At 52.6% G+C, this 23,044-nt stretch overlaps 1 long non-coding RNA gene across 1 annotated transcript in view; it reads left to right on the top strand.

Moving 5' to 3' along the window:
* LOC129012471 (uncharacterized) overlaps positions 1-19,450 on the top strand; it is an 83,639-nt gene extending 64,189 nt beyond the window's left edge. Inside the window, exons 2-3 of the long non-coding RNA XR_008493614.1 lie at positions 18,941-19,027; positions 19,269-19,450. This is a non-coding gene — a long non-coding RNA (uncharacterized LOC129012471). The remainder of the gene's footprint in view (positions 1-18,940; positions 19,028-19,268) is intronic.
* Positions 19,451-23,044: the final 3,594 nt, after the last annotated feature.

The following is a 23,044-nucleotide window of genomic DNA, read 5'->3' as shown; positions in this document are numbered from 1 at the left end:
AGCTCTGAGTGTTTTAGGTCATTCTATGCCTGGCATTCTGCCAAGGCTCTGACAAAGACAGGAGTTTCTGCTCATTCATCCTAATGCAAGTTCCTGCGTTTATGACAATAGGGAAAAAATGCATGAAAGGGCTTGCTGCCTGCAGAGGGGAAATCAGCTTAGAATTGAAAATCGGAGTCCTTCCTTGGCCCAGCTTTCCCCTTCCTGAGCTTTGGCAAAGGCTGCAGCAGGGAGGGCAGCGGGGAAGAGAGGAGAGGAAAGGAAGGGAAGGGGGAGGGGGGAAGAGCTGGCCAGTGAGGCAGAAGGGCAGGGTGGGGGCAGGGGCGAGGGCCCGGCGCACCCGGGTGAATGGGTTTCAGGGTGGCTGAGGAAGCCTGCCAAAAAGGCCAAGTGAAAAGGCCGGCCCCGGGAGGTGCTGCGAGCGGTTTCCATGGCGACACCAGCTGCTGCCTGGGCCCCGCGCTTGCCGGCTCTTTAGTCCCCGCGGGGCCTCGCCTGCCACCACATGGTTACTCAGCGCAGTAGGGAAGAAAAATCCCATGGGTTGCCTTGGCCTAGGTGTCATCAGCCAGTGCCACCGTGTTCTAGACACCATGCTGCCCCCTGAGTGGGGAGACGAGCACCTGGGAGGTACCCGTTGGTGCCTCCTGGAAGCACATACTTCACCTGGTCCAGTGTGGAAAGAGGGGCTGCCTTGCAGGGGCACGACAGGCTCTCCAAGGCCTACGGGCTTTTTCAGTGGGACATGGCAAGGCCAATGTGTGTCTGTTAAAGAGGGCTGTGCCTACGGAGGACTCCTGGAGGATGGGTGGGGTGTGTGCCTCAAGAGGCTAGGCCAGGCTTCTGTGGCTTGACCTAGGGCAACGGTAGGAGGTGAGTGATTTCAGATCAGAGTGATTTAAGAGGTAAACGTGACCAGGCCTGGTGCTTGGTTGGAAGAAGGGATGCCATGGCTTTGGCTTGGGCAGCAGGCAGGTGGAGGCTGTGTCCCCCAGACAGAAAATAGGGGTTGGGGCCGGTCTTGCAACAAGCAAGACCCCGATTCCAAAAAAAAAGAGTGCGTGAAACAGGGTGGGCGTGGGGAGGGAGAGCATCAAGATAAAGAGCTAATGCATGTGGGGCTTAATACCTAGGTGATGGATTGATGAGTGCAGCAAACCACCATGGCACATGTTTACCTATGTAACAAACCTGCATGTACTGCACATGTATCCCAGAACTTTAAAAAAAAATTTTGAGACAGAGTCTCACTCTGTTGCCCAGGCTGGAGTGCAGTGGCGCCATCTCAGCTCACTGCAAGCTCCACCTCCTGGGTTCACGCCGTTCTCCTGTCTCAGCCTCCCGAGTAGCTGGGACTACAGGCGCCCACCACCACGCCCAGCTAATTTTTTGTATTTTTAGTAGAGACAGGGTTTCACTGTGTTAGCCAGGATGGTCTCGATCTCCTGACCTCGTGATCTGCCCGCCTTGGCCTCCCAAAGTGCTGGGATTATAGACGTGAGCCACCACACCCAGCCCAAAATAAAATTTTTTTTAAAAAGAAAGAAAGTGTGTGAAACCAACAAGAGATAGAGATGCACTCTCTCTAGATATTTACATACCAACTCCCTAGATGCACCACCCAAGACTGCCGAGAACGAGGAAAGTCACACCAACCTCTCACATGCTCACACATACTCTGAGTGAACTTTGTCCCTTAAATGTGTCATTTTGGTTTTTTGGTCGTCTTAGCATTCAAATTGGCTTTTACAATTTTTTTTTTTTGTTTTTGAGATGGAGTCTTGCTCTGTCACCCAGGCTGGAGTGCAGTGGCATGATCTTGGCTCACTGTAACCTCTGCCTCTTGGGTTCAAGCGATCCTCCTGCCTCAGCCTCCCGAGTAGCTGGAATTACAGGCACCCACCACCACACCCAGCTAATTTTTATATTTTTAGTAGAGACGGGGTTTCACTATATTGGCCAGGCTGGTCTCGAACTCCTGACCTCAGGTGATCCACCTGCCTCGGCCTCCCAAAGTGCTGGGATTACAGGCATGAGCCACTGCGCTCAGGTGGCTTTCACAAATTGATTGCAGTTCTATTTGGCTTTTACTCACTGTAGAGTTTCTTTCACAAGCCATGTGAGGGTGGAGTCCTTTCTCCTGTGCCATAAAGCACATCTGTCTACCTGTGAGTGTGTGGGTTGCAGGTGCCCCTTGTTCTAAGTAAGCAGATCCAGCAGTTAGGTATTTAACCCAGAGAACCAGTTAGTGTTGACCTCGTGCTCTATGGAAGAAATCTCTGCAGCTTTCCTGCAAGGCTGTGGAGTGACAGCAGGGCTCAGTGGACACAGAGCTTTACAGGGACACCGCTACCTGTGTCATTTTTATGGGGGACTAGCTGGCCAAATGTACACTTTATTGGAATCCTCCCATCTACTCTTCTCTTCCTACCTATAACATGCCTGCTACTTGGTGATGAAATGGGGGCTGGGGGCAGGGGCGAGGGGGCAGGCTGTGCACATCCAGGCCTGCCCTGTGTCCGTAATCCTCAGACTTTACCTGATGCCCTTCGTAACAGACTTCCTCACCCAAACTCCTCTCCCGAGACCAGTTTTAGTGTTTGCAGCACCCTTACTTACCACCATGTGTAATTGTTTTGTTGTTTCCTTGTTTATGATGAAATGTTTATTGCTCACCTTTAAAGTTTCAGTCCCTAGAAAAGTTTCTGGCAATCAGGAGGCCTCAGTTTTGTGTTTTTTGTTTTGTTTTGTTTTTGAAATGGAGTCTAGCTCTGTCACACAGGCTGGAGTGCAGCGGTGCGATCTTGGCTCATTACAACCTCTGCCTCCCAGGTTCAAATGATTTCTCCTGCCTCAGCCTCTCGAGTGGCTGGGACTACAGGAGCACGCCACCATACCCAACTAATTTTTGTATTTTTAGTAGAGATGGGGTTTCACCATGTTGGTCAGGCTGGTCTCAAACTCCTGACCTCAAGTGATCCACCCGCCTCGGCCTCCCAAAGTGCTGGAATTACAGGCGTGAACCACCGTGCCCGGCCCAAAAGGCTCAGTTTTTGATAGAGGAATTAACAAGTGAATGAGTGAATGGGCAAACTAGGAGAAGTGGCCAGTTTTTCTTACATGCACTCCTCCTCTGATTGGGTTCAGGAGGCCCTTAGGCAGTTTTCATGTCCATCTTTCTGTTTCCAAGGAGGACTGGATTCCAAATACCCCTGTAGGGGCTGGATTCCAAATACCCCTGTAGGGGCTGGATTCCAAATACCCCTGTAGGGGCTGGATTCCAAATACCCCTGTAGCGGCCGGGCGCAGTGGCTCACACCTGTAATCCCAGCACTTTGGGAGGTCCAGGTGGGCAGATCACTTGATGTCAAGAGTTCAAGACCAGCCTGGACAACATGGTAAAACCCCTGTCTCTACTAAAAATACAAAAATTAGCTGTGTGTGGTGGCATGCACCTGTAATTCCAGCTACTCCGGAGGCTGAAGCACAAGAATTGCTTGAACCCTGGAGACGGAGGTTGCAGTAAGCTGAGATCAAGCCATTGCACTCCAGCCTGGGTGACTGAGTGAGACTCTGTCTCAAAAAAATAAAGATAAAAAATAAAAAATAAAAAACAAATACCCCTGTAGACTAGACAAGGGCAAGGCTGTTATTTATCACCCACAGATATTCCTTGTGTCCCTGTAAGTGCCAGACCCTCTGTGGGATGCAGCAAAGACAGCAGTGGGCAAGACAGCCAGGGTCCCTGTTCTCCTGCAGCTCCCGTTTTAGTGTGGTAGACAGACAATATGTTGTAAGTGATACACACAAATAAAAAAAGGCCTGTAACAGAGAGTTAAAAAGGGCATCTAATTTAGATAGGGCAGCCAGGGGAGGTCTTTCTGAGAAGGTGACATTCTAGCTGAGCCCTGAAGGTTGAGAAGGAACCAAACATGGGAAGAGCTAATGGGATGATGTTCCAGGGAGTGGGGCCAGAAAGTGCAAAGGCCCTGCGGCAGGAAACAGCTTGGGATGTTCCTGGAAGGCCAGAGGTCAGGGAAACGGGCAGAGTCCAGCGTGGAAGACCCGTATAGCCCATGGCGAGGAGTTTGGGTTTTACTCAAAGTGCACTGGACAATCACTGTAAGGGTTGCCTAGGAGAATTACATAATCGGACCATGCCCTGGCTTCTAGGAGCCAGTATTGGGTAGATTGGGGATGGGGTGGGAAGCAGGATACATCTCTGGAAGTACAGAGCAGTTGGAAGGTGGGAGGGAGGGGAGGTTTAGACAGGTTAGGGTGGTGGCCATAAGGGTGGAGAAAAGTGGGTAGAAACGAGACCTGCATGGAGGTGGGGGTGGGTTGGAGCTGGGGAGGGAAGAGGATGAGTCTCCAGGACTTCTGGGTTTCTGGCTGGAGAAACCCAGCAAACCTGGTAAACAATGCAATGTCCAGCTGCTGTCAAAGAAAGACCGGATTTTTGTTGGGCCTGTGAGAACTTTCCTGAGAGTCTTATAGATTGGGCAATAAAAGCTTCGACTCCTGCTAAATAAAGAGCCCCGTGTGAATGGCGCCCTAACCGTAGGTGTCTTTGAGGCACAGTGTCACAGGAGCAGAGCTTGGGCAGCAGTGATCATCAACCATTCAGCATGGTTTTGAATCATCTCATTCTTTCTGCGACTGTCCCCAATTCTAACATTTGAAAGCCAGTCGACTGAGAGAGCGCTTTACCTTTGAAAGGCCTTCCCGCAGAAAGGGGAGCAGCTTTGTGGCCCCAGAGGGCAGAATCAGACAGTGAGAGGCATGGGGGTAGAGACTGCAGCTCAGCACCAACAGGAAGAGCTTGAATAATGAGAGCTTTCTCATGGGATGAGCCTCCCATCAGTAGGTGTACTCAAGCAGAGGTTGACAGGATGCTGGGGCATCTCCAACCTGGCAGCCAGTCAACCAGGAGACTCAATTCCTGTGGTTGTGAACACCCTTTTCATCTGGCTTCCCTGCATCTCAGGAGGATAACAGCTGCCTCCTATCCCCTGCACTAAAACCCCTCTGCTGGCTAAGGACAGCAGCTAAGTCACATCTAAGCCTGCCCTGCTTGTTCTGGGTTTAACAATCTCAGTGTTTTCTCCCACCCACCCGCTCGCCCATGGCCAGGAGAAGAACAAACCCCAGCGTGGGCAGAGCAGTGGGGGCCGGGTTGATGCTGTGCAGGCCTGTCCAAGGCCTCCTGGCTTTTCAGGAAAGGGTGTCCTCATGTCTCTGGGACTACCAGAGCCAGGCATGGTTCCCTGAAACTCCTCTGCCCACAGGTCAGACTCCTGCGGGGACAACCAAGGGTGTCATGGGTGTGAGACGGGGGGTTTCCTGATCAAGCCTTCTGGACACCCCCCTCCCCTCATCCCAGCTGCACTCCCCAGAACAGCAGCAGCTGCCACTAGATAGGAAGGACCCCGCCTCTGGTGTCCTTGAGGAAAGGGGCCTTGCATAGGTGGTGACACAAGCCACTTGGTCCCAGCTGCGGGTGAGGGGAGGGGCTAACACTTCCAGAAGACCCTGAACTCTGGCAGGCCTGATTGCTTTGCTCCAGGGCTGGTCTCAGCTGCTATCATGGATCCCTGGGAGCAGCTGGAGGGAAGAGAGATGGCATCCAGCACCGATCGTGGGGAGAAGCTGGCCCCTTTGGGAGGTAGCCCTGGGGCATGGCACCACCACTCCTATCTAGGCTACCTCTGATGATTTTGGTTCTTTCTTTGCATTTCTGAGTCTAAGTTTTCATATCTGGAAAATGGGGATAAAACAGTATCTACGTTCTGTGAGAATGGAGTGAAACGATGGACAAGACAAGCCTAGCACAGTTCTGGCACACAGTAGGTGCTGGATGAGTTTTCTCCTAGAATTTTCTTTTTTCTCCATACTCTCCCCTCTGTTACCATCTGTAGAAGTGGGATTGCTTACCAGTGGTGGAGGTGATCTTGTAGGGAGAACGAGATCCTTCTGGTTCTGAAATATCCCTGCCTTTGCTGACAAGATTACAAGCCTGTATTGTTTTTTGCTTTTTTTTTTTTTTTAATTGAGACAGAGTCTCACTCTGTCACCCAAGCTGGAGTGCAGTGGCTCACCGCAACCTCTGCCTCCTGGGTTCAAGCAATTCTCCCACCTCAGCCTCTAGAGTAGCTGGGATTACAGGCGCCCGCCACCACGCCCAGCTAATTGTGTGTGTGCGTGTGTGTGTGTGTGTGTGTGTGTGTGTGTGTGTGTGTGTTTAGTAGAGATGGGGTTTCACCATGTTGGCCAGGCTGGTCTTGAACTCCTGACCTCAAGTGATCCGCCTGCCTCAGCCTCTCTAAGTGCTGGAATTACAGGCGTGAGCCACCAGGCCCGGCTGTTTTTTTGTTTGTTTTTTAGAGACAGGAGTCTCACTTTGTCACCCAGGCTGGAGTGCAGTGGTGCAATCATAGCTCACTGCAGCCTCGATCTCCTGGGCCCAGGTGATCCTCTCACCTCAGCTTCCCAAGTAGCTGGGACCACAGGGGTGCGCCACCACACATTGCTAACTCATTATTTTTATTTTCATGTTTTGTAGAGCCAGGGTCTTGCTATGTTGCCTAGGCTGGTCTCAAACTCCTGGGCTCAAGCAGTCCTGTCTTGGCTTCCCAAAGTGTTGGGATTGCAGGCATGACCCACTGCACGCGGCCCAAACTTGTATTTTGTTAACATAAATAAATGATAGAGAAGGCAGGCGAGAAGGGTAGCTGCCAAGCTGTGGCCCACTGTAGCTGCCCATGCTTTCCAGTGGGTGCTGTGGAAGGGGAGGGCCTAGCTGGGGTGGGCTCCCCGCCTCCCCTGGCTGTGGCCCCACAGCTGGAGAGGGGTCTGGAAAGGGGACCATGGGCATGGTGATAGGAGATTGGTATTCCAGACTTCCCAGGTTGGGAGCCCAGTTGAGAGAGGAGTGGGGCTGGCTGGGAGCCGGCCCTGGGGGAGATGGGGAGGGGCTGGGGCCATTTGCTCTTCCAGCCAGCTGACCCTGTTATTTTTAGCCCTGGAAAGCTCCTCCCAAGCCCCCTTCACTTCTGTTTATCTTGCTTTGGAGTCTTGGTTCTATCCCAAAAATTCCACATGAGGGGAGGCAGAGGGGATTGAGGGTGCCAGAAAGAATGGGACACACTGGCTGGGGCTGGGCTGAGGAAGAGGAGGAAGCTGCTCTCCTCCTTCTCCCCACCCCAGCCCGGAGGCTGCCTTTTCCTCCTTTCTCCATTTTGGCTGGAAAATGGAAAAAACCTGGCTCAGAGAACACTCAGCTGCCACCAAGTTATCCTTCCTTCTTCTCAAGCACCCGGATAAGACCTCCATTGTCCCAGCCCAGGCCTTGGCCGCCCGTCCTCTCACTTTTCCTTCAGGGAGCTCAGGGAGGGTTGAGGTGGTCAGGAACGGTTTGCCTTGGAACTCATAACTGTGCATCAGGACACACTGGGGGTCCCTGGAAGGAGTTCCTGTGTAAAAATGAAAGAAGGGCCAGGTGTGGTGGCTCACGTCTATAATCCCAGCACTTTGGAAGGCCGAGGCGGGTAGATCACTCGATCCCAGGAGTTCGAGATCAGCCTGGGCAATATAGTGACACCTCATCTCTACCAAAAATTAAAAAAATTAGTTGGGCATGTTAGCACGTGCCCTGGGAGGCTGAGGTGGGAGGATTGCTTAAACCCGGGAGGTCGAGGCTGCAGTGAGCTGTGACTGTGCCACTGCACTCCAGCCTGGGCAACACAGTGAGACCCTGTCTCAAAAAAAAAAAAAAAAAAAAAGAAAAGAAAGAAAAAAAGAAAAAAAGAGAAAATGAACAGAATGAACAGGAGTGGTTAGAAAAGAATTGGTATGAATGCTGGAGGTTTTCTCAGCACTCCCTGAGCTTCAGTTGCATCCTCTGTAAAATGGGAAAGACAACAGTTCCCTCTCTACGAGGGATCTGCTGGGAGAGGCATGAGCTGGTGAATAGATGGCACCATTGACATGTGGAAACCACTCCATCAATGTCGCCAGTGCTGGCAGGATTAGCCAGTCCCAAGGCGGGTGTGTGCTTTTGGGTACTGAAGGGGCCTGAGCCTCCTGAAGGCCACACCCCTCCCCAGCCTACTTTAGTTGCTGTCAGGCTGCAGAGTGCTCTGCTCTGGGCTCTTTGTGGTTTTTTTTTGTCTGTTTGTTTTTTGAGATGGAGTTTTTGCTCTTTTGCTCTTGTTGCCCAGGCTGGAGTGCAATGGTGTGATCTCAGCTCACCGAAACTTCCGCCTCCTAGGTTCAAGCGATTCTCCTACCTCAGTCTCCCGAGTGCTGGGATTACAGGCATGTGCCACCACGCCCTGCTAATTTTTTGTGTTTTTAGTAGAGATGGGGTTTCTCCATGTTGGTCAGGTTGGTCTTGAACTACCGACCTCAGGTGATCTGCCCACCTCGGCCTCCCAAAGTGTTGGGATTACAGGCGTGAGCCACCGCACCCAGCCTGCTCTGGGCTCTTGTTACAGGTGAATGTCACTCACCGGCTCCTCTCCCTGCTCCCCCCAGCACAGGGGTGCAGGTGGGCAGTAATTCTGGGATAAGGGACACTTTGAGGCAAGGTAATCCCCTCCTGCCAGTCCTTGAAGGAGAGGAGGGGAGTGTGCCTCTGAGGCTCCCCAGCGGGGCAGGCACACTGTCGCTTCCTGTCCTGTTCTCCAAGCCTCCTTGTGGGAAAAGTCCATCAGCCCTTAGGGAGGGCCGGGCATCGCCTGGAGCTGGCGCTAGGGAGAGAGGCCAAGGCAGTCAATGAAGAGCCTTGGTGGTCCCAGTGCTGAAGGAACGGTGGAATATTCTGGTCATGAGTCAGTCAAAAATGGCCATGCTCCGGGCCTGGTGGTAGCCTTGGGGGGCCATGTGTAGAAGAGAGGGTGGACATGCCTGGGCCAGTTCCGGATAAAGGCAGGGGATGGGGAAAGCCATCTGGGGCAACCACTGTCCCCCTGACATGGGATTAATGCCACTTAGAGGTGGAAAAGAGGCAGCAGCTGCCATATCCCAGGAAAGGCACTGACCTTTAGAACAGGAGACAGAAATAGCCCTGGAGAGTTCAGAATCCTGTGTGAGAGAGGTGGCCAGGCCAGGCAGGGCAGGCCCCAACACGAGGAGGGGAGGAGAACCACGTTAGTACCCACTGTGTCAGACATGATGCCAGGCATTTCACAGGTCTTCCTCACTTTCCACCTCCAGCCAGCAGGGTATGTATGATTGTCTCCATTTTGCGGATGAGGAAACTGAGGCTCAGAGAGGCATGGCCAAACTTGTCATCAGCAGAGTTGGGGCTGAGCCAGACCTTGCTTGTCTGACAGTCCACGTGTCCACATGGCTTCCTTCACCCCCGGCCCAGTTGCTGCTGCCACCCTGGGTGTTGGATGGGGTTATCCGGCTGAACCTGTACTCAGCTGGCCTGGTATAGGGGGTTGGAAAACCTCTCACTGAGGCCTGGAGGCTCCAAAAGGTGAAACTCAACTACTTCTGCTTATCAAGTCACCCCAGAGCCTCTTAATCTTGGCAGCCTTTGGCCAACTTTCCTTTTCTCCCTTGCTCACGGAAAGAGGGACCACCAACATTTCTCCCCTTACGTCCCCTCGATTGTGCCAGGCTCAGGGCTAGGTGGAGCCCCTGGAGACCCCTCCCCTGTGGCAGTGGCAAGGATAAGCTTGGGGGAAAGGCCCCAGTCAAGCCAAGGTCTGAGAGGATAAGAATAACAACGTGTCAAAATAACACGCTGACTGGCTGGTGGGCTCCTCCTCCCTTCCCTGATGGTGTTCCAGCCTCAGCAGCTCCCAGCTGTTTCTGCTTATCTGAAGCCAGGGAGACTGGTTGCCTGGATACCAGGCTGCTGATTCGCAGTTGGGTCCTTCAGGGGCAGGCAGAGCTGCTGCATCTCCAGCCAGCTGGGCGTGGCACCCTCAGCCCCCTGCACCGGCCCTGGGAAAGGTGGCAGGGAGGACTGGGGGTCAGGTGGGGAGCGCTGATGGAAGAGACCCCTTGTGCCAGGAGTTGTCAGAGAATCTGAGCCCTGCCGTTTGCTGGCTGTGTGAGCTTGCTCGTGCTAACCTCTCTGAGCTTTTGTTTCTTTATCTGTGAAGAGGGGATAAATATCCCCTGCCTCGAAGAGCTGTTGAAAGAATAAATGTGGGCTGGGCATGGTGGCTCACGCCTGTAATCCCAGCACTTTAAGAGGCCAAGGCTGGTGGATCACTTGAAGTCAGGAGTTCGAGACCATCCTGGCCAACATGGCAAAACCCCGTCTTTACTAAAAATACAAAATTAGCTGGGCCTGCTGGCACATGCCTGTAATCCCAGCTACTCAGGAGGCTGAGGCACAAGAATCGCTGGAACCTGGGAGGTGGAGGTTGCAGTGAGCCGAGATTGTGCTGTTGCACTACAGTCTGGGCGAAAGAGCCAGACTCTGCCTCAGAAGAAAAAAAGAAAAAAGAATAAATATGATGAGTAAGTGACTGCACAACAGAGCACTACAGCTCAGTAATCCTGACAGCCTACCCAGCACCGTTGGGCCCCATCCAGAACCTTTGGTCTGAATCCCACAGGGAAGCTGTGCATGGTCACTGAAGCAGGCAGCTGGGGAGCCTCAGAGGAGGTGGCCTCGAGCCTGCTTCCTTCCTCTAGGGATGGAGGCTACGACCCAACCTGGGGCCCTCAGAGCTTAGCTGGGGTTGAAGGGCCGGCCTGGGGATGGGTTGGGGAAGACTAGGCCAGACAGCAGGCCGCTGACAGCATCTTAGGTGATGAAAGGAAAGCCAGCTTTGTGTCCAGCCAATGGCGAATGTTCCTGTTCAGCATCCTTTCCTGGCAAAGGGAGAAGTTGCCGGATTGCAGGTGGAAGACTAGGGAAGGAGGCAAGAAAGCCCAGCATCGTGAGCTGTCTAAGGTCCCTGTCACCTGCCCTGGTTGAGTACAGAAGACAGCAAGACTGGGCCGGGCGCAGTGGCTCACACCTGTAATACCAACACTTTGGGAGGCTGAGGCGGGCAGATCACCTGAGGTTGGGAGTTCGAGACCAGCCTGGCCAACACGGAGAAACCCCGTCTCTACTAAAAATACAAAATTAGCCAGGCGTGGTGGCGGGTGCCTGTAATCCCAGCTACTTGGGAGGCTGAGGCAGGAGAATCGCTTGAACCCGGGAGGTGGAGGTTGCGGTGAGCCGAGATTGCACCACTGCCCTCCAGCCTGGGCAACAAGAGCGAAATTCTGTCTCAAAAAAAAAAAAAAAAAAAAAAGACAGCAAGGCCAAGGGAGCAGGAACAGGACCAAGAGGACATGTCCTTCTGGTCTGCTCAGATCTAGTGGTCCCCATGTGACCTTTTTCACTTAGATGCGTGAGGCAAGCTCAGGGCTGTGGGCTGGGGGCTGGCAGAGCCGGGCGGGAGAAACCTGTATCTACTCTGCAGGAAGGGCTGTTCCCAAGCTCATCTGCTGGTTCTCCAGAAACCTCTCCAGAGCCAAGCCCATGGAGCAGGCACTCGGTCCAGATGAGAAGCAGCAAATAACCATGGGCCCTCAGTGATCCTGAGGGGCGTGCGGGGCCATCACAAACCCTCTTCTTCATCCTCCTTATTTAGGAAAAGGGCAGCGAAGAAAAGGGCAAGTGGGAGGGGAAGGGAGGGGGTGCTGTTTCACCAGGGCCTGTACCTTTTTACTCCCTTAATGCAGCAGGAGAGCAGCCTGTGCCTGCTGGTAGCAAAGAGACCAGAACCTATGAATAATGCAGAGAAGAGCATGGGGCAGCTAGAAAATGGTTACTGTTTCATCAAAGTGGGGAATGGGCCTGGAATGCAAAACAGAGGAGAGACGGGGGCTGGAGTGGAGGCGAGGGCTTGGTGCTGCCCTTGGGCCACTGGGCTGAGGGACTCGCCATCCTTGTGCTGAGCCCAGGTCCTAGCTCTGGCCTCTCTGTGGCATTGGTAGCAGCCCGGGGCATGCAGACTGGGCAGAAGGATTGGGCCCTGCCCCAGGTCTGGCCTTCTGTTAGGGCGACGGGAGGCAATGGCCACCCATCATATCTTCACAGAGGTGCTGGCACTGGCAAGCAAGGTAGAAGAGAGGCTTGGAGGGAAACTGAGGGAGCTTCCAGAGATGTCTTAGCAGGGTGGGTGGGGCACTTCCAGCTGCTTGGAAGTTTGAGAATTGGGGAAAACTTAGGGGTCAAGGAGTATCATTTAAGAGTCAAAAGAAGGTACACTTTGGGAGGCCGAGGCAGGCGGATCACCTGAGGTCAGGAGTTTGAGACCAGCCTGGCAAACATGGCGAAAACTCATCTCTACTAAAAAATACAAAGAAATTAGCTGGGTGTGGTGGCGCATGCCTGTAGTCCCAGCTACTCGGGAGGCTGAGGCAGGAGAATTGCTTGAACCTGGGAGGCTTAGGTTGCAGTGAGTCGAGATCATGCCACTGCACTACTCCAGCCTGGGTGACAGAGCGAGACTCCGTCTCAAAAAAAAAAAAAAAAGAAGAAAGTAAATCTATAAGGATGGATTTGGAGTAGGTCTGAGTGGAAAACATACCACCTGTCCTCACTGCCTTGTCCCTGGTGGGCAAGAGAATGCCTGGTTACAAAAGGCCTGAAAGTTATACATCTGCACTTTTTTTCCTGAGTTCCATGAGAATCCGTGGAAGGATTTTACAGGAGAGAGACAAGATCGGATTTAAGTGTGAGCAAATCATAGATAGTTTTATTATATTGTCATGGGAGATCAACAAACCATTTATTATGTATTTGCCTCTGCCTCCTTTTTTTTTGACATAGTCTCTGTTGCCCAGGCTGGAGTACAGTGGTGTGATCTCGGCTCACTGCAACCTCTGCTTCCCTGGTTCAAGCGATTCTCCTGCCTCAGCCTCCTGAGTAGCTGAGATTACAGGCCTGTGCCACCACTACGCCTAACTAATTTATTTTTGTATCTCTCTCTTCTTTTTTTTTTTTTTTTTTGAGACGGAGGAGTTTCGCCCTGTCGCCCAGGCTGGAGTTCAATGGCATGATCTCGGCTCACTGCAATCTCCGCCTCCCAGGTTCAAATGATTCCCCTGCCTCAGCCTCCTGAGTAGCTGGAATTACAAGCACCCACCACCATGCCCAGCTAATTTTTGTATTTGTTTTTAGTAGAGATGGGGTTTCACCATGTTGGCCAGGCCGGTCTTGGACTCCTGACTTCATGACCTGCCCACCTCAGCCTCCCAAAGTGTTGGGATTACAGGTGTGAGCCACTGCGCCTGGCCCGTACCTTTTTTTTTTTTTAAGTACTGTTCCCACTTGATGGATGTCTCTGCTTCTAAAGCTTGTTGGTCACCGTGTGATTTAGGAAGGAGGGGACATGGGGTGAGTTAAGGGGACGAGTTAGGGGACCGGCAGAGTAGTGCAGGTGCAAGAAGCTGGGCGACCAGAGGGTCTGGGTAGGGGCAGGGGGCGGGAGAGCTGTTCAGAAAGTAGAAACAATCACTGTTGGTGATGTTCTGTGTGGGTGGTCACCAACAGAGAAAGAGGCATCAAAGGAGATTCCCGAGTTTCTGGTGTGGGTGTGGCTACTGGATACCAGGGAGATAGGGTGCCTCCAATCCAGAAGAGAGGCCCCGGAAGCTTTGGTGCAGGAGGATAGTGGGGAAGGTGCTGAGTTTGAGATTCCTGGGTGACAACCAGATGGCAGGTGGAAATAGGGCCAGGAGTTTGAGGCTGGGCCTTGCTGCTAACATGGGCACTGTAGGTACAGACAGGCCTTTGCTGGTTCTGGGCTCACCTCTCCACAGCCCATGGGAGAAAAGGGGCCAGGTGAGGAATACAGATTCTATTAAAGTCCCTCCAGCTGGGCCCTGGGGCTACAGGTAATTCTGTCACCCAGTGCTGCCTGGAGCGGACCCTCTCTGCTTTTGCTCCCCAGCCCTCTGAAGGCCAAGGCATCCCAGGCCTTTCTTCTTTCTGCCTGCAGCTGGGCCTCAAGCAGACTCAAGAGGAGTCTTTCCCACGGCAGGACTCCCCAGGAGAGAGGCTTCCTCCTCACGTCACTTTGTCCTCTGGCAGCAACAAGTCTCAGGGGCTGAGGTATCCCCTTCCCTTGCAAATCCCAAGGGGGCGCCCTGAGGTGTTGCTTTTGGGTGGAGAGGGAGCACAGGCTCTCAGGCTGGTGAAAATCCCCTGGGGGTGAGTGTTTACTGCTCTCCACAGCTGCCTCCCAGCCCTCTAGGGGCCACTCTCCTGCTGACACCCAGCTCGGCACAACTGTTCCACCAAGAGGGTGTCCACAAATGCATCCCCAAACGACAAGTGCACGCAAATCACCCAGTTACAGAAGCAAATAGCAGCCCAGAGAGGAGAATAGCCGGTGAGTGGCCCAAGCTAGGGACTAAAGGAAACAAGCTGAGATTGCAGGTAGGGGGAGAGGGGGCTCTTTGGAGAGGCCCAGAGGCAGGAGGAGGCTAAAGAACAGTGAGGAGGTGGAGAGGAGGAGGCTTTGGGGGCTGCCGGGAGACAGAGGGTCCCAATGATCTGGCAAAGCTAGGCTGGTGTCAAGTGGAATGGGAAGTAGAGGGACGCAGATCAAAGGGGCCCCAGCAGGGTCTAGAAGACGAAGTATCATTTGCTCCTGCAAACTTCACTCCTCCCTGTACCTACTGTGTTCCAGGGGCTGGTCTGAAATGCAGAGAAGGGATACGGTCCTATTCCTGGAGTAGTTCACAGCTGTGAAGGGCAGAGACAGGGCAGGACCCCAGAATATGGACCCCTGGCACAGGCTGAAAGGTGCAGGAGTAGTGGTCAGTGACCTGGTGATGGTAGGACCCAGCTGAATGTATCCAGAGGGAGAAGTGGCAGACATCCAAGCAGAGAAGGGGTCGGGGAGACCCAGGGAGCAGAGCAGCCATGCAAAGGTGGAGAGGCAGGAGAAAGCCAGAGGGCTTGCTAGAGCTGCGGTGTGTACACGTGTGTGTATCGAAATGCACAGAATAGCAAGAAGTGAGACAAGGCTGTCTAGGCAGGTATAAAGCATTTGCCTTGCCAAATGCCCTGTGTGCTCTGCTGCGAATACTTGGATGCAGTGGAGCACATTCAGATGACAGAGAGTGACAAGGTAAGATTTGTGTTTTGAAGACAGTGTGGTGTGCTGGAAGACTGAAGCTAGAGGGCAGCTGGTTAGGAAGCCTTTGCAGTATTTCATGCTAGACGTGATGGAGGCCTGACAAGATACTAATAACAGCCATGCTTCCATGCCAGGCATTGTTCTCTGCCTTTTCACAGAGTAATTCATTTGATCATCACAATAGTACTGTAAAGTAGGCACTGCACTACTATTATGTCCACTTTGCAGGTCGGGAAACTCAGGCCCAGAGAAATGAAGCAACATGTTCAAGTTTCCTTATTAAAGCCCCAGAGTTGCCCAGGTGCAGTGGCTCACACCTGTAATCCCAGCACTTTGGGAGGCCGAGGCGGGTGGATCACTTGAGGTCAGGAGTTCGAGACCAGCCTGACCAACATGGTGAAACCCTGTCTCTACTAAAAATACAAAATTAGCTGAGCATGGTGGTGTGCTTCTGTAATCCCAGCTACTTGGGAGGCTGAGGCAGGAGGACTGCTTGCACCCAGGAGGTGGAGGTTGCAGTGAGCCGAGATCACGTCATTGCACTCCAGCCTGGGCAACAAGAGCGAAACTCTGTCACAAAAAAAAAAAAAAAAAAAAAAAAGAGAGAGAGAGACAGACGAAAGAAAGAAAGAAAGGAAGGAAGGAAGAAAGAAAAAGAAAGAAAAGCCCCAGAGTCTGTGCTAAATTGGAAGGCCCTGGCTGTCAGCATGGTGAAGAGGAGACAGACAGGCAGATGTCAAGGAGGAGCAGTCAGGCTGACCTGAAAGCTTCTTGGGAGTGGTGGGGGTAAGAGAGAGGGAAAAATCAAAGATGAGGGTAAGGGAGCATCCTGGATCAAATAGCTCCCCCGCCAAATTCATGTCTAGTTGGAATCCATAAATGTGACCTTATTTGGAAATAGGGTCTTTGCAGATGTAATCAAGTAAAGATGAGGGCATACTTGACTAAGGTGGGCCCTAAATCCAAAGACTGGTGTCCTTTTTTTTGTTTTTTTGAGATGCAGTCTCACTCTACTGTCCAGGCTGGAGTGTAGTGGCATGATCTTGGCTCACTGTAACCTCCACTTCCCAGTTTTAAGTGATCCTCCCACCTCAGCCTCCCGAGTAGCTGAGACTACAGGTGCGTGCCACCATGCCCACCGAAATTTTTTGTATTTTTAGTAGAAATGGGGTTTCACCATGTTGCCCAGGTTGGTCTCAAACTTCTGACCTCAGGTGATCTGCCCCCGCCTTGGCCTCCCAAAGTGCTGGGATTATAGCCGTGAGCCACCTTGCCCAGCCAAGACTGGTATCCTTATAAGCGGAAGGAAACTTGGACACAAACACATGGGGAAGGCTTTGTGAAGATGGAGGCAGAGGTGGGGTGATGGAACACCCAAGATTGCCAGCAAACAGCAGAAGCTAGGAGAGGCAAGGAAGGATTTTTCCCCAGAGCCTTCAGAGAGAGAGGGCTCTGCCAACACCTTGATTTCAGACTTCTGGCTTCCAGAACTGTGAGAGAATAAATGTCTGTTGTTTTAAGAGATGCTGTTTGTGGTCATTTGTTATGGCAGCCCAGGAAACCAATACACTCTCCCCATCTTCAAAGAAACCAGGCCTCTGCAAGGAGGATGGTAGCATATCCACCTGAGTCAGGTAACATTCAAAACACGGAGGGGCCAGCCGCAGTGGCTCACGCCTGTAAGCCCAGCACTTTGGGTGGCTGAGGCAGGCGGATCACCTGAGGTCAGGAGTTCAAGACCAGCCTGGCCAACATGGTGAAACCCCGTTTCTAATAAAAATACAAAAAATTAGCGTGGCATGGTGGCAGGCGCCTGTAATCCCAGATACTAGGGAGGCTGAGGCAGGAGAATCGCTTGAACCCAGGAGGCAGAGGTTGCAGTGAGCCGAGATCACGCCATTGCACTCCAGCCTGGGCAACAGAGCAAGACTCTGTCTCAAAAACAACAACAGCAACAAAAAAACAAAAAAACACGGAGGGAAAGGGCAGGCAGATCCTACAGGTGAGGCTTGAAAGAAGGAGTGGAGCCGACCTGGGAGGCCCTCGAAAATGAGCTTCTGACAGTGTAATCACGAAAGGTCTTGATGCAAAGGAGAGAAGGAGGAGCCTGAGAGACAAAGTGGATCATCGCAGGCTGGCAGATGAGCTCAGACTGGGGAAGGACACATTCAAAGCTGGAGGAAGGGCACAGAACCAAGGGCAGAAATAAAGGAGCAGCAGAGACAGCAAGAATAGAACCCGGCACGCTGCAGCCTGCACGGAGCTGAGGCTTGCAGAAAGGGCCAACCGCAAAACAATTTTTTTGAAGGTGGGGGGAAGGGCAAGTAGGGAGCTTGAAAAGTTTTCTAGAAACAGGAAGACCTGCTTGGGGGAGTAAGGGCTAATTTGGCACTCAAGAATGACAGATATACCCAGATGCTATTTGTCATTGATATTCTCTATAAAGATAACGGGGGGTGGGGGGGCACACATTTTTTTTTTTTTTTTAATGAAAAGGTTAGCACAAATATTGGCAGAAGGAAATTCAAACCCAATTGCTTTGTTTTGTTTTGTTTTGTTTTCTGTTTTTGAGACGGAGTCTTACTCTGTCTCCCAGGCTGGAGTGCAGTGGCGCAATCTTGGCTCACTGCAACTTCCGCCTCCTGGGTTCAAGCGATTCTCCTGCCTCAGCCTCCCAAGTAGCTGGGATTACAGGCATGCGCCACCACACCCGGCTAATTTTTTGTATTTTTAGTAGAGACGGGGTTTCACCGTGTTAGCCAGGATGGTCTGGATCTCCTGACCTCGTGATCCGCCCACCTTGGCCTCCCAAAGTGCTGGGATTACAGGCGTGAGCCACCGAGCCTGGCCCTGATTGGGTTTTAATGAGATACTTGTAAGGTGATGAGATCCCTGTCATAGGAGGTATTCAAGCAGAGACTGGATGAGCCTTTCATCAGAGGTGTTGTAGAAGAAAGTCCTCTGAGACTTTAGAGCGGACACAACTCCTTGCTCATTGCCGGGCCATCTGACCCTTAGTTATGCTCCAATATAGGGAAGACAAGTGGGATGGTTGCCTAGAGCTATGCTTGCTCTGCATTGGTGAGGAGGCAGCAAAAAGACAGTCTTGCCGCAGGGCCACGGCTCAGACTAGGTAGTGCCAGGGAAATCGTAACCCTGTGAATATGATGGTTTTCTTGCTGTGAAGGTTTTGTGATGGTAAAAGTACTAACTTAAGTTTTCAGCTTTGTTTTTGTTAGCAAGCACTGAATGCAACACGGCATCACCAAATCACCCAACCCTCCCCATTCCATGCCCACCGTCCCATCTTTGGACTCCCTCCATCCTTGACCTTCCGCCCATCCCTGCCTATTCGCAGTGGCCTTGTGGCTGAGGAGCACAGGGGAGAAAGGCAAGCCCCTCTCCCTGCTGGCAGGGGGAGTCAGGAGCGGTTCCCTCTTTTCTCCTTTCCTTCCCTCCTGTGTCTCCCCTCTTTGTTCTCCATTTTTCTCTCTGCCTCTATAGCTGGCAGGATGAACTGGCTGGGGATGAGCCAGGGAGAGGCCCTTGCCACTCCTGTTGTCTGTCTGTCCATCAAAGCGGGGGGATGGTGGGATCATTAGGAGGATCTCGAAAGCCCCTTTGCTCCCACAGTGCAGGACGCACACTCCTCCCAGCCATGCCAGACCTGGCTCTCCTCCACTCAGGTTTCCCCAGAAGGCTGGGTCTACTCCTTGTGTGTTGGCTGCAGGTGGGGGAAGAAAACAGAGAAGCGTGCCCTTGGCTGAGGACAAGAATCTGCACGATGTTTTCTTTGACCTTGAGAATGCCTTTTGCTTGCCCTGCAGAGCAGGAGGAGCTGGAACTTTCCCGTTTGGCTCTGTCAGCCAAGTGCAGCTTTCAAGTTCTCTACGGACTGCTGTATTTTCTCATGAGTGAGTCAAATGCTCAATCTGAGGCCTGGGAGACAGGGTGGAGGAGGGGAGTGGGGAAGGGGACACCAGCATCTACCTTCGGGTGGGAGAATTAGTCTGAAGCCTGTCTGGGCTACTGGTATGTGTCCTCAGGCCACCAACACCATTGTCATCTCAATAAACAGCATACGCGGTGTGCTGGGTTGATAGCGTTTCTCTCGGGTTCTGACTTCAGATCTCTGGCTCCTCTTTCACTCGACAGATTCCAAATACTACAACTCCCTGTGTGACAGCTGGAGAATCACTGCACCTTTCTGGGCCCCATTGAGTGACAGAAGATCGGAATGGATAGTCACATGCCTGCCCCAGCGTGGAAGGAGAAGAGCCTATACTTCCATCCATTTTGGCCTCTTCCAAGTTCCCCTCATTTTTCTCTCTAAGATCAAATAAATAAACATGTTGTTATTATTTGTATACATTTAATATATGCTCATGAAAGAAAAGTAGCAAGGGCCAGGTGTGGTGGCGTATACCTGTAATCCCAGCACTTTAGGAGGTGGAGGCGGGTGGATCGCTTGAGGCCAGGAGTTCCAGACCAGCCTGGTAAACATGGTGAAACTCTGTCTCTAATAAAAATACAAAAATTAGCCAGGTGTGGTGGCACACACCTGTAGTCCCAGCTACTCGGGAGGTTGAGGTGGGAGGGTCACCTGAACCCAGGAGGTTGAGGCTGCAGTGAGCTGAGATTGCACCACTGCACTCCAGCCTGGGTGACAGAGTGAGACACCATCCCAGAAAGAAAAGAAGCAAAAAGGCTATAACAAGAGTCACCACCTAGAAAACAATCACTGTTCACATTTTGGAATGTATTATTTTTTTTCTCTCCCCATTCATTCCTCTGGCAGACACTGAGGACTTCTCCGTGACAAGACAGGCAGGGTTCCTCCCTTTCTGGTGCCTACATGTCAGTGGGAAAAATTATACATAAATCTATATAACATCTACAGACAAACAAGACAGGGCTCTCCACGGAAGTCCCTTCTGCATTCTCTCTGTCTCTGTTGCCATTGATTTCCTCCCCAAGAATCCTTCCTTTTCTTCTACACATCTATGCTTTAGCAGAAAAGGGCTTAGTATACCATGGGAGGGTGCCAGGGCCCAGGCCTGGGTGGGCTGCATGCTGGGACTGTGCCCCTGGGCAAGGGAGAAGCAGCCCCACCCTTGGCAGGAGCGAGATTCATTTGGGTCCTTGTCTAGAGTGCTCAAGGCTGTTAGTGCCCCTGCCTCATGTCAGCAAAGCCTCACTCTGGTGGGTGCAAGGAGAGCCTCTGCAGAAGTCGGGCCCAGAGAAGGGTCTGGTCACCTGGCCAGGTCACAGGAGCCAGGACCTGGTTTGTTCCCATGAGGCTTGGGACCTCTCATGGCCCTTTCTTTGCACCCCAAGTAGTGTGAAGGAGGAGGAGGGGGTGCTGAGGCAGCTGAGGAAGGAAGGGAGAGAGAGAGGAGGGAGGAGAACCAGCCTCGTTTCCAAAGCAACCACACATGTAAGCCAGCTGCTGTCACCATGGAAACAAGGGGAGCCTGCTCAGAGGCTGCACTGTCTCAGGGGAGACACAATTTTTGACCAAAAAAAAAAAAAAAATATATATATATATATATATATATATATATATATCCTTTGATAAAAATAAAGAAAAAATAATGAAAGCCACACTCTTTGGAATTCGAGGGCACTGCAGAGTGAGGTGACAGAGAGGAAGGGGCTGGGCTTTGCAGAGGATGCTGCGGCTTCTGCTGCTGCAGAGAATTGCCGAGTCAGTGTTTTAGAGCCAAAGGAGTCCTCAGAGACCACCCCCCCTTGATGGATGAGAGTGGGTGCTGGGGAGGGAGGCTGGTGGCCCCTGGAGGTCCCAGGGCAGGAAGAATCAGCACAGGGAAACCCAAGGCCCCTGGGAGAAAGGCAGGGTCACGCTGGTTCTGTGGGGCTTTTCTTTTCTTTTTCCTTTTTTTTTTTTTTTTTTGAGATGGAGTCTCTCACACTCTGTCACCAGGCTGAGGTACAGTGGTGGGATCTCGGCTCACTGCAACCTCTGCCTCCCGGGTTCAAGCGATCCTCCTGCCTCAGCCTCCCGAGTAGCCGGGACTACAGACACCCGCCACCATGCCTGGCTAATTTTTGTATTTTTAGTAGAGACAGGGTTTCACCATGTTGGCCAGGATGGTCTCAATCTCCTGACCTCGTGATACATCCACCTCGGCCTCCCAAAGCGCTGGGATTACAGGCGTGAGCCATTGCGCCTGGCCTGGGGGCTGTGCTTTTCAGGAGCTGTTGTGTGGGGCCACGAGGGAGAGAGAGGCAGGTGGGCAGGTGCAAGCCCCTTTAGCTAGGACAGGCGGTCTCGCAGATGTCTTGGCCTCTTTCTTCCTCTCCCTTTGCCCCAGCCTTCTGCTAAGCTCAGCCTGCAAGGTTCTGGCTGCCTCCCTGGGGACAAAGCTGGGCGAGCTCCCACCAGTTGGGCAGGCCTCAAGCTCAGTTTGGTGGGGATGGGGCAGCAAGAAGTGCTCCTGGCGCACTGGTCCTTGACTAGATATTTGGCCATAAGGAGATGCTCTTGGTAGAAGTCAGGTCAGGAAAGATCAGGAAATACACAGGACAGGAAGGTGGGGGCCTTAACAAATCTTTTTTTTTTTTTTTTTTTAAGGAGTCTCGCTCTGTCGCCTAGGCTGGAGTGCAGCGGCGTGATCTTGGCTCCCCGCAACCTCCGCTTCCCAGGTTCAAGCGATTCTCCCCTCAGCCTTCTGAGTAGATTGGGACTGCAGGCATGTACCACCATGCCCGGCTAATTTTTGTATTTTTAGTAGAGACAGGGTTCCACCATGCTGGCCAGGCTGGTTTCGAACTCCTAACCTTATGATCCATCCGCCCTGTCCTCTCAAAGTGCTGGGATTACAGGCGTGAGCCACCGTGCCCGCCCCCATTTTTTTTTTTTTTAATCACAAGGCTTTCTGAACTGCAGTAGAGCTGGGCCTGGACCAGACAGGGGAGGCCAAGGGTGGACGCCATCCGAGTGTCCTCCGATTTCACTAGGAGAGTCTCTGCTTTTATCTCTTTTATATGCTTTTTTTTTTCCTTTCATAAAGCACTTTCCTGAATGTCATCTCATTTGCTTCTCTCATCACCCGTGAGAGGAGATGTACCCATCCCTTTCGTGAGGATGAAGACACAGCCTCAGAAAGGCTACGTTCCATGCCCGAGGTCACAGAGCTCCCCATCAGCCAGAACAAGAATCCCAACCCCAGTTCCAGGTGCTGACCCCATTTCACAGGTGGGGGAGACTAGACACGCCCAAAGGTGTGCTTCTCGGGCAGGCAGGATCGTCCCTGGCCTCTCCGAGAAGAGCCCAGAGCTGCAAGGAGACCCTGCGCCAGGACAGTGACACAGACTGGCCCAGGTCAAGGGCACATCTGGGGGCAGTGGTCTTGCAGCCTCTTTGTCCTGGAGCTCCACCTACTCTTTCCCTAGGGCTTTGCGCAGCCTCAGCTGAGAGCCCTGGAGATGAGGGTGAAGGGTGGGCGGCAGCCACAGGGTCTGGGCGGGTGGGACTCTGCCAGGGCAATGGGGGGCGGGCAGCAGAGGGGGTGGGCTCCGGCTTGACTCTGCCCTCACCTCTGGGAGGCTGGTGCCTCTTGTTAGCTGCCCTTCACTCCCCCCATCCCCCAGCCTCTAAGGCAGCGACCACGTGGGTGAGTTGCCATGGAAACCGTAGAGTTCTATTTGAAAGCAATACAGGGTGTAATGTGAGATGGCTTGTTGGGGGGTGATGGGGGGTGTGATAGGCAGGTGGGGCATCTACACCTGTTTGGCTAAAGTCCTCCCAGCTAATCTCTTACCACCAAAAACTGTTTGGGGGCCAGGCCACCTTCCTTCCCACAAGATACTCGCCTCCCACAGTCCCACCGCCAACCACCCACTTTCCCCAACCCCGTTTGTAATCTCAGGCAAGAATCCCTAGGCACTGTCCTGACTACCCCCCACCC

This window comes from Pongo pygmaeus, chromosome 15 (genome assembly GCF_028885625.2).
Source record: "Pongo pygmaeus isolate AG05252 chromosome 15, NHGRI_mPonPyg2-v2.0_pri, whole genome shotgun sequence".
NCBI classification, from domain to species: domain Eukaryota; kingdom Metazoa; phylum Chordata; class Mammalia; order Primates; family Hominidae; genus Pongo; species Pongo pygmaeus.
The sequence above is the reverse complement of the archived record's forward strand: the minus strand, read 5'-3'. Positions and strand labels throughout refer to the sequence as shown.